Consider the following 9922-nt stretch of genomic DNA (forward strand, 5'->3'; position numbering starts at 1 on the left):
GTCCTCCTCAGTTTCAGCAAGCAGGGTTGTGTCATCTGCATAATGCTGATTGTTGATAAATCGTCCACCAATCCTGACCCCACATTTCTCCTCATAGAGCCCAGCCTCCCGGATAATATGTTCTGCGTATAGGTTGAAGAAGTATGGAGATATGTTTTACTTTAGACTTGGCTTTTAATGCTCTAGTGCAGTCTTCAGAGCTTCTTCTGACATCTATTTTGATTTTTTTTTTCCTTTCTCCTCTGTTTTTGTAATTAGCTTTTGCTTTCTTCATGAACAATATGCTTGATATCATTCCACAACTTACCTGGTCTTCAATCACTGTAGTTCAATGTCTTAAACCTATTCTTAAGATGATCATGAAATGCAGATGTAATTGGTTCAAGATCAGACCTTAGTTCCTGTGAACTTATTTTAATTTTAATTTTCTTTGACCTCAGTTTGACCTTGCGTATGAGTAATTGATGATCTGACACACAGTCTGTTCCTGGCCTAGTTTTGGCTGCCAATACTGAGCTGCTCTAATGATTTCTCTCACAAGTGTGGCCAGTCAAATTCCTGTGCAGCCCATGAGGTGAAATCCACATCTCAAGTCTTCTTTTGTGTCTCTTAGAATAAGTATTTACAATGAGTAAGTAATTGTAAACACAAAATTTAATCATTTTATATCCAGTCTCATTTCTATAGCTGAGCCCATATTTTCCAACTTCTCATTCTTCTTAACTATTTCCTACTTTTGCATTCCAGTCATCAATTATCATTATTGCATCTTGATTGCATATTCGGTCAATTTCAGTCTGCAAAATTTGGTAATAACTCTTAATTTCTTTTGGTTTGGCTCTAGATGCAGGAACATATATTTAAATAATAGTGGTCTTAATGAGTCTTCCCTATATGCATATGGATATTTTCCTATCACTCACAATACTGTATTTCAGGATAGAACTTAAAGCAGACTTTTTGACTATGTACACAACACCATTCTTCCTGTTTTTCTTTCCCTGCATAGTTATCTGATTCAAAGTGGCCAAAGCTGGTCTATTACATCTCACTTATGCCTAGTATGTTGATATTCATGCATTCCAATTCATTTTAACAATTTCCAGTTTTCCAACATTCAAGCTAATTGCTGTTGTCATGTGCTGTCAAGTTGCTTGTGACTCATAGTGACCCTATCTATGCACAACAGCTCGCAACCCTGCTCTATCCTGAATCACTTCACTGTCTCCAACACAGCTACCTCCATTACTCCAGTTACTAAGTCAGTATATCTATCTAGGATCTTCCCCTCCTGTGCTGTCTCTCCACCCTCCTAAGCATAATGTCCCTCTATAAGGACTGGTCCATCCTTGCAACATGCCCAAAGTATGTGAGACAGAGCTTCAGAACCCTTGCTTCCAAGGAGTAGCCTGGTTTCACCATCTCTGGGATGAACTGTTTCTTTTCTTAATAGTCCACAGTATATTCAATACTCTTCTCCAACACCACAGCTCAAAGGCATTAATTCTTCTATCATCCCTAGTCATTATCCAGCTGTCTTATGCATAGCATGTAATTTTGAAGGCCATGGCCTGGATCAGGGACACCTTAGTCTCCAGACTGACATCATTGCTCTTCAGTATTCTGGAGATGTCCCTGACAGCAGACTTTTCCAGTGCAATTTTTCTTTTGATTTCCTGGCTACTGGTATTGTTGAGCCAAGCAAACAAAACCTGTTAACAGTCTCTTCACCATCCATCATGATCTTCCTAATTGGTCCTGTAGTAAAAAATCTTTGTTTTCTTGATGTTGAACTTCAATTTATTTTTAAGGCTTCAGTCCTTGACCCTCTGCAACAAGTGTTTCAGGTCCTCCTCAGTTTCAACAACCAGGATTGCATCATCTGCATAAGGCAGCTTGTTGATGAGTCTTCCTCCAATCCTGATGCCACATTCTTCCTAATGGAGCTCAGCCTCCCAGATGATCTGTTCTTCATATAGGTTTAAAGGTACAGAGATAGGACACATCCCTCACATACAACCTTCCCAGTTTTGAGCCATGCAGTGTTTCCTTGCTCTGTTCTGATGACTACCTCTTGGTCCGAGTACAGGTTTTGCATAAGCACGGTAAGTGTTCTGGGATTCACATTATTCTCAGAGCCAGCCACAGTTTGTTGCAAAGAACACATTCAAATGCCTGTGCATAATCAATGAAACAAAAGGTGCTGAACTCGCTCAGCATTTTTTAAGCTGAAGGAATTGAAGAACAAATTCAAGCCTCTAGTGGCAATGCTTAAGGATACTACGGGCATATTGCTGTTAGGGACATATATGATTATTGTTGTATAGTTTTTACTGAGTTTACTCTTTTATTATTATACATTATTATTCTTTATTACTTGAAATAGTTTTTCTAATCTATTTTATCTTACATCAATTTGTCCACTTCTGCTATTTGTCTTTTCTTTCTTTACAATTTATTTTATTTTTTATTAATTTTAATGTACGTTTACAGAGACTTTGGATTTCCATTCATTCATTGTTGCACTTTTCTCCCTGTCCCTCCACCCCCTCAATTTGCTCTTCTTTTTGAAAAGTAAAAGAATAATTCTTATATTGTTATACATTCTCTCCTCTCAAGTCCACTCCACTATGCTGCCTTCATTCTGGACTCCTGTCATGACAATAATACCTAATCATATATCCCTTTTAAACAGTACTCTCCTTCATTTGTTTCAATGCAGTATACATTATTTATCTTCTTTTTCTCAGTCTTCACCCAATGATGATGTCAGTCCTTTTTTATAACAGTGACATTATGCAATATTTATATTTTTGTGACTGAGATATTTCACTCAGCATAAAGTCCTCTAGAGTCACCCATTTTGTGTAATATTTCATGAGTTCTTTGTTTTTCAGTGCAGCATAGTATTCCATTTTGTGAATATACCAGAGGTTCTCTATGCATTTGTTTGTTAATGGGCACTTGGATTGTTTCCCACTCTTTGCTATTGTGAACAAAGCTACAATAAACATGGGTGTGCATATATCTACTTGGATGGCAGTTATGGTTTCTTTGGGGTATATTCCCAATAGTGGAACTGCTGGGTCAGATAGTATTTCTATTTGCAACTTTTTTGAGAAAGCACTATACAGCCTTTCATGGTGTTTGTACCATTTTACACTCCCACCTATAAGGGTTCCAGTTTCTTGCAACATCGCCAGCATTTATTGTTTGCTGTTCTGTTAAATTTTGCTATTCTTACTGGGGTGAAATGATATTTCATATATTTATCTTTTATTTGTTGTGTGAGTATTTTTCCATCATTTCATTTTCAACATGTTTGTGTCATTATTTCTGAGCTGTTTCTTGTGGAGGGTGATCCCCCTTTTGTTCCTCTTAGATCCCTTCTTTGTTCTTGTTTTCAACCTGATAATTTCTTTGTTTTGTGTATTTTTCTTAGTGGTTAGTTGCTGAGTTAATTTCATTTACAACTTTTCTTTGTATTTTTCTCATTGTTGGTTTTGTTCTTCTTTTTTTTTTTTTAGTTTAACCAGCTCATAACTGTTGAGTCCATTCTGACTCATAATGACCCTAAAGAACAGTGTTGCCTCATATCGCTAATGCAAGGAAGTACCTCTCTGGAAGTTCTAATACATGAATGACTCTAAAAAAAAGATGAACAGTCAACTCAAGTGCTATTTCAAGCCGCAGAAACCTGGTTGAGGGTCATCTGTGAATTGGTTTTGACTTATTGACAATGAATATGTGAGGCTAATGGGGAAAATCTCTTCCTTTTAAAATGTTATAGATAAAAGCATTAGTTTTACTTTAGCTAAGTTTACTACAGAACATTAGTGCCTACTTATTTGAGAAATTCACTAATAGCCGTCACTTTGTAACCAACGCACAGCTGATCCTCCAATACTTTCAGAAACCTTGAACTACACAAGAGGAGATTGCCCATCTTTCTCTGAGAACAGCTGGTGGATTTGAACTGCCAGAGAGGCCCTGCCTTTGTATTAGCCGTGAAACTCGCAGTGGACACCAGAGCTCAACAATGAGAGATTAGGCTTTTATTGTCCCATATACTAGCTGAAAAGAAAGATCTTTTTTATGTAAGACCGTATAAAATGTTAATTTCAAAAGTTGTTGTTATTGCTAATTGTTGAGTTGTAGGCAATTCATAGTGACCCTATGAGCAAAAGACCTGAGCATTTATACATCTTTCATCAATTCTCCAAGTTTATAGGGTTTCCAGAGGCACGCTATTTTAGAGGTGGATGCCACTCCTGCTCCCAAATTTCCTTAAATAGGGAAGCTCCATCAAACACTGTCCACCATGGGTAGCCATTATCGCATTTGACACATCAGTGTCACAATGTTTAGCATCACAGCAACAATGAATTACCTATGTAAAGCAAATGGACAGACCAGTGCTATACCACTTAGAATTATGTTACGACTAAAAACAATTAAAACCAGGCCTGAGGGCCCCAGATTAAAATCACCCATCTTTGGCTTGGTGGCATCACTTTCTGTTCACTAGGCCAACTGACCTCTCTCTATTTTGTTGTTAATTGCCATCGAGTTGGAGGCAACTCAAACTACTGTATGATATTTAATGGGGGGGGGCATCTAATTTCCTACTACAATTATGTTATGGCAAGAAGCTGCAATGAAATCTTGAAGGCATGAGGTTTGAGGCCACTTGAAGATGGGCAGTTTCTCCCATGCGATTAATGATCTCCAAGTGTTTCTTTTACTTTTCAAAGAGAGGCGCAAACTGGGGCCGGGGGGAAGGCTGGGCGGGGAGAGAAGTGCAGCAATGAAGGAATGGAAATGCAAAATCTCTGTAAATGTTCACTTAAATTATTTTAAAAAATTATTAAAATAAGAAAATAAAAACTATACCATAGGGTCAGCTATGGGTCAGTTCTGATTCTACGGTTCAGTTGACAACAATATGTTAGATATCTATCCCTTTATTATCAGTTGAAAAATAGTTTTGACTTGGTCTACATTGGAAATTCTGTTACTATACACTATTTTTGCCCCTTTTTTTTTTCTTTTTAGAGAGCTCTGGTAGCCTACTTAGTAAGGAGTTGTGCTGCCAACTCAAAGGCAGGTGCTTTAAATTTACCAGCTGCTCTGAAAGAGAAAGATGACCAGTTTCCTCAGGTGTAAAGTGTAGCCTCTGAAAACCCACAGATGGTTAACTATGAGATGGTTTCAACTCAGTGGCAATGAGTGCATGAATTTTTTTTTTTATAGTTTCAAGTTTCAGATTAGTGACTCAGTTCCCTACACTCAATCTCAGTCTATTATTGCTGTGTACCTGTAACTGACCATCTGGTGGGTTTCCAGAGACAGTTAATTGCATGAGGATGAGATTGTCCATTCTTTTCACGTGGAACAACTGATAAATTTGAACAGCATACCTTCAGGATTACAGTGGAGCTTCTTGCCACTAGGCAACCAGTGCTGCCTCAACATCAGTCTAGTAGGTTTATTTACTTTCATCTGCATTTGTTCCAGGTGATTTTATTTAATTTTTTTTTTTATGAGTAGACTAGTCCCTGGTGTGAGGCTAGCCAGCCTGGGCCTAGGTTTTGAACCAGGAGGCGGCCTTAAGCCCAAGGCAGCCGGGAAGGAGGCAGCCATGTTGTTCCTGGTTTGGCTGGCGTCTTCCCAGGCTCATGAGAAGCTCTCCTTGCCAGAAGGCAGGAGCGTGGTGGTGCAGGAAGCGTGGCAAGCTTTTGGAATGGACTGCTGAAGGTGGGTGATTATCATCTGCGGCCCTCGGGCCAGGTTCAAATTGTCTTCCTGTCAAACATTCTTCTAGGTGGTATAGCACTGGTCTGTGCATTGCTGTACAGAGGTAACTCGTGGTTGCTGTGATGCTGAAGCCTGTGACAGTGATGTGCCAATCGTGGTAATGGACACCCATGGTGGACAGTGTTGGCTGGAGCTTCCCGACTAAATCAAACCTGGAAGCAGGAGCGGCATCCACTTCCAAAATGGCTTGCCTCTGGAAACTCTATGTACAAACAGTGTTCAGGCTGTTCGTTCATAGGGTCACTATGAGTCGTCTAAGACTCAACGGCATTAAACAACAACAACAACAGACTAGTAGATTAGAGGGTCACTGGTATAGAGAACAGCTGGAGATAGGCTTAGTCAATGTTGGGTGCTATCTCTTGCCATTCTGGTGGTGCAGGAATAGGAGGCTGTAACTTGACCAATGGGTGGGGGGTTGGAGGGCGTGCAAGAGATGTGGTTGATCTGTCTGACCAGAGGGGAAGATGCTACTGCCTTATAATGGATGAAGTAATTCAACAAAGTAGGGAGCATATTATATATCTAACCAGTGCCTTATAGTAACTCCCCTTTGGTGGGATGTAAATTTGCATCTGCTTTCTAAATTAGCCAGTCCTTATATTAGAAAAGTTGATAAATCAGTCACTTACTCACTGACTTTGAGTTGAGAATAACTCATAACTAAACGCCACTGAGTTTACAAGGCTGTAAATTACATGAGAGACTATTCTCTATCTTTCTCCTTGGAATCTCTGATATAGCCTTTGGGTTAGTAATGCAACACCCTGAAGACTTAGCTACCAGAACTCCCTAAAATAAAAAGCATTAGTAAGTAGAAATCAAGTAAATGCTTCATATGAGGATTGTCAGCATTCTATTGAAAGAATAAAACATATGGTATGAAAATACAGTACAGAATTGTTGGGAAAATTCCATTTGAACAAATTAAAGTATTAAATATAAATTCAGAGAAATTTAATTTCTGGGAACGATCTATTTACATATGTGAACATTCTTTTCCCCTTGACATTTGAATTTGTATTTTTAACATCTTGATAGGAAATCCAACATATAACACAGGAGACTTCCTTAGTAAAAAACTGTTTTATTGTTGTTTTTGTATACTCTTGAGTCAGAACCAATCCATAGCTAACCGTCCAATGGGTGTTCAGCAGCTATTAATAGGATAGGAAGAGATTGCCCATCTTTCCCCCACAGAGCAGCGAGTGGATGGATTTTAACTGCTTGCCTTTGGGATTGCACCACAGCTTCTTAACAATAGATCAACAGAGCTCCCTAGTCAAAGTATGTTGTTGTTGTTGTTGTTATGTGCCATCCAGTCGCTTGTGACTCATAGTGACCTTATGTAAAACAGCCCTAAACTCTGCTGTGCCAATCGTACTGTATCTGACACACCCATGCCAATTACCCCAGTCACTGAATCAATCCACCTCATAGAGGTTCTTTCCCTCCTGGGCCATCCTTTCACCCTCCCAAGGATGATGTTCTTCTCCAAGGACCAGTCTCTCCTTACAACATGACCAAAGTATGTCAGACAAAGCCTCAGAATCCTTGCCTCCAAGCAGCAGCCTTGTTTAACCCTCTCCAGGATAAATCTGTTTGTTTTCTTAGCAGTCTGTGATACCCTCAATACTCTTCTCCAGCACCACAGCTCAAAGGCATCAGTTCTCTTTCTATCCTCCTAGTCATTGTCCAACTATCTGATGCATAAGTGATTGCAAAGACCATGGCCTGTATCAGACACACTCTAGTCTCCAGAGAGACACCATTGCTCTTCATAACTTGGGAAAGGTCCATAGCAGCAGAATTTCCCATTGCAATATGTCTTTTAGTTTTCTGGCTACTACTGCCAAAAGTGTTCCAAGCAAACTAAAGCTATGAATAATCTCAATCTCTTCACCATCCATCTTGATGCTACCAATTAGTCTGGTGGTGAGAATCTTTGTCTTCTTGACATTGAGCCTCAATCCATATTGAAGGCTGCAGTCCCTGACCCTCAGCAGCAGGTCCCCCTCAGTTTCAGCAAGCAGGGTTGTGTCATCTGTGTAACGCAGAGTATTGATAGCTCTTCCACCAATCCTGATACCACATTTATCCTCATAGAGTCGAGCCTCCTAGATAATCTGCTCTGCATACAGGTTGAAAAGGTATGGAGACAGGAAACATCCCTGCAGTACACCCTTCCTAATTTTGAACCATGCAGTATTTCACTGCTCTGTTCTGACGACTGCCTCTTGGTCCAAGTATAGGTTTTGCATTAGCATGATTAAATGTTCTGGAATTCCCATTCTTCTCAGAGTCAGCCATGGTTTGTTATGATCCACACAGTCAAATGCCTTTGCATAATCAATGAAACACAGATAGACATTCCTCTGGTATTCCCTGCTTTCAGCTAAGATCCATCTAACATCAGCTACAATATCCCTAGTACCACGACCCCTTCTAAACCCAGCCTGGACTTCTGGCAGTTCTCTGCCGATGTGCTATTCCAGTCATTTTTGGTTAATCTTCAGTAGAATCTTGCTTGCATGTGAAGTCAATGATATTGTTCTATAGTTTCACATTCTGCTGAGTCACCCTTCTTTGGAATGGGAACAAATATAAATCTCTTCCAGTCAGTTGGCCATGTGGTTGTTCTCCAGATTTCTTGCCACAACATGGTAAGCACGTCGAGGGCAACACCTGTAAGCTGAAATATATCAATTGGTATACCATCTCTTCCTGGGGCCTTATTTTTTGCTATTTCCTTCAAAGCAGCCTGAACTTCTTCCTTCATCACCATAGGCTCTTGCTTATATGATATTTCATGAAATTCTTCTGTGTCTGTCAATTCCTTTCAATACAGTGACTCAGTATATTGTTTCCATCTTCTTTTAATACTTCCTGCCTAAAGCATCTTTGATCAAGGGAGCAAAACCCAGACTCTTATAAAGAAGACTTTTAAGTCTAAATCCATTTTTTATGTTAATAGAATGATAATGTAAAGGAGGTAAGTCATCTGGTTATAGGATAATCAACTTTGTACATCTCACAATTTTGTAATCAATATATTATAGAAAAAGTTGTAAAATATATTCTCAACTGCAGTCTTAGATTATGACAAATTCCTGTTGGGGAAAAACACAGAAGAACATTGATAATTTATTATGATTTATTTACTGTGTGGTTGTAAAAAGAGGAAGGGCCACATGAGGATAACTATATGACCTTTACCAACTGCACAAAGAACTGTCACTGTCAACAACATCAACACCACAAAATCAGTTCTCATGAGACCAAAAGTATCCCTGTTCCTCCCACACCTCTTTCCACTCATTCCAACACCAATACTATTGCTTTACAGAGCTCAAAATATATTATGATTTGTCACAGATTACAAAGAAGGCAAAAGGGAAGGCAAAAGGCTCTAATTCAGTTTAATAGCAGAATATAATCACTCAGTCAGGAAAACTATCAAAATGTGTTCATGGGCACCTCAGCCTTTAGCCTAACAGCTTTAGGTCAGGGTTGCAAAGCTAAATCTTTCCAATAATGACTCTCTTCCCTAGTTGTTGCTGTTGTTTTGGTATGTGTCATTGAATCACTTGTGACTCATAGGAACCCTATGTATAAGAGCCCTAAACACCATTTTTTCCTGTGCCAACCTCGCTGTCTCAAACACACTCATTCCCACACTTCCAATCATAGGATCAATCCATCTCATCGACAGTCTTCCTCTCCTGCACCATCCCTCCACTCTTCCAAACATGATGTCCCTCTCCAAGGACCAGTCCCTCCTTGCAACTTGCCCAAAGTATGTCAGACAAAGCTTCAGAATCCTTGACTCCAAGGAGCACTCCGGCTTCACTCTCTCCAGGGCAAACCTGTTTGTTCTCCTAGCAGTCCATGGTATATACAATAATCTTACCCAGCAACACAGCTCAAAGGCATCAATTCTCTTTCTATCATCGCTATTCACTGTCCAACTCTCTGATGCATAGGACGTAATTGTGAAGACTATAGCCTGGATAGAATCATCTCAGGAACAGGTTTGAGGCCTTGAACACTAATGAGCGAAGACCAGATGAGTTGTGGGAGGATGTCAAAGGTATCATCCAGGAAG

The sequence above is a fragment of the Elephantulus edwardii genome, unplaced genomic scaffold (assembly GCF_000299155.1).
Source record: "Elephantulus edwardii isolate Elephantulus edwardi_28Jun2011 unplaced genomic scaffold, EleEdw1.0 scaffold00180, whole genome shotgun sequence".
NCBI classification, from domain to species: domain Eukaryota; kingdom Metazoa; phylum Chordata; class Mammalia; order Macroscelidea; family Macroscelididae; genus Elephantulus; species Elephantulus edwardii.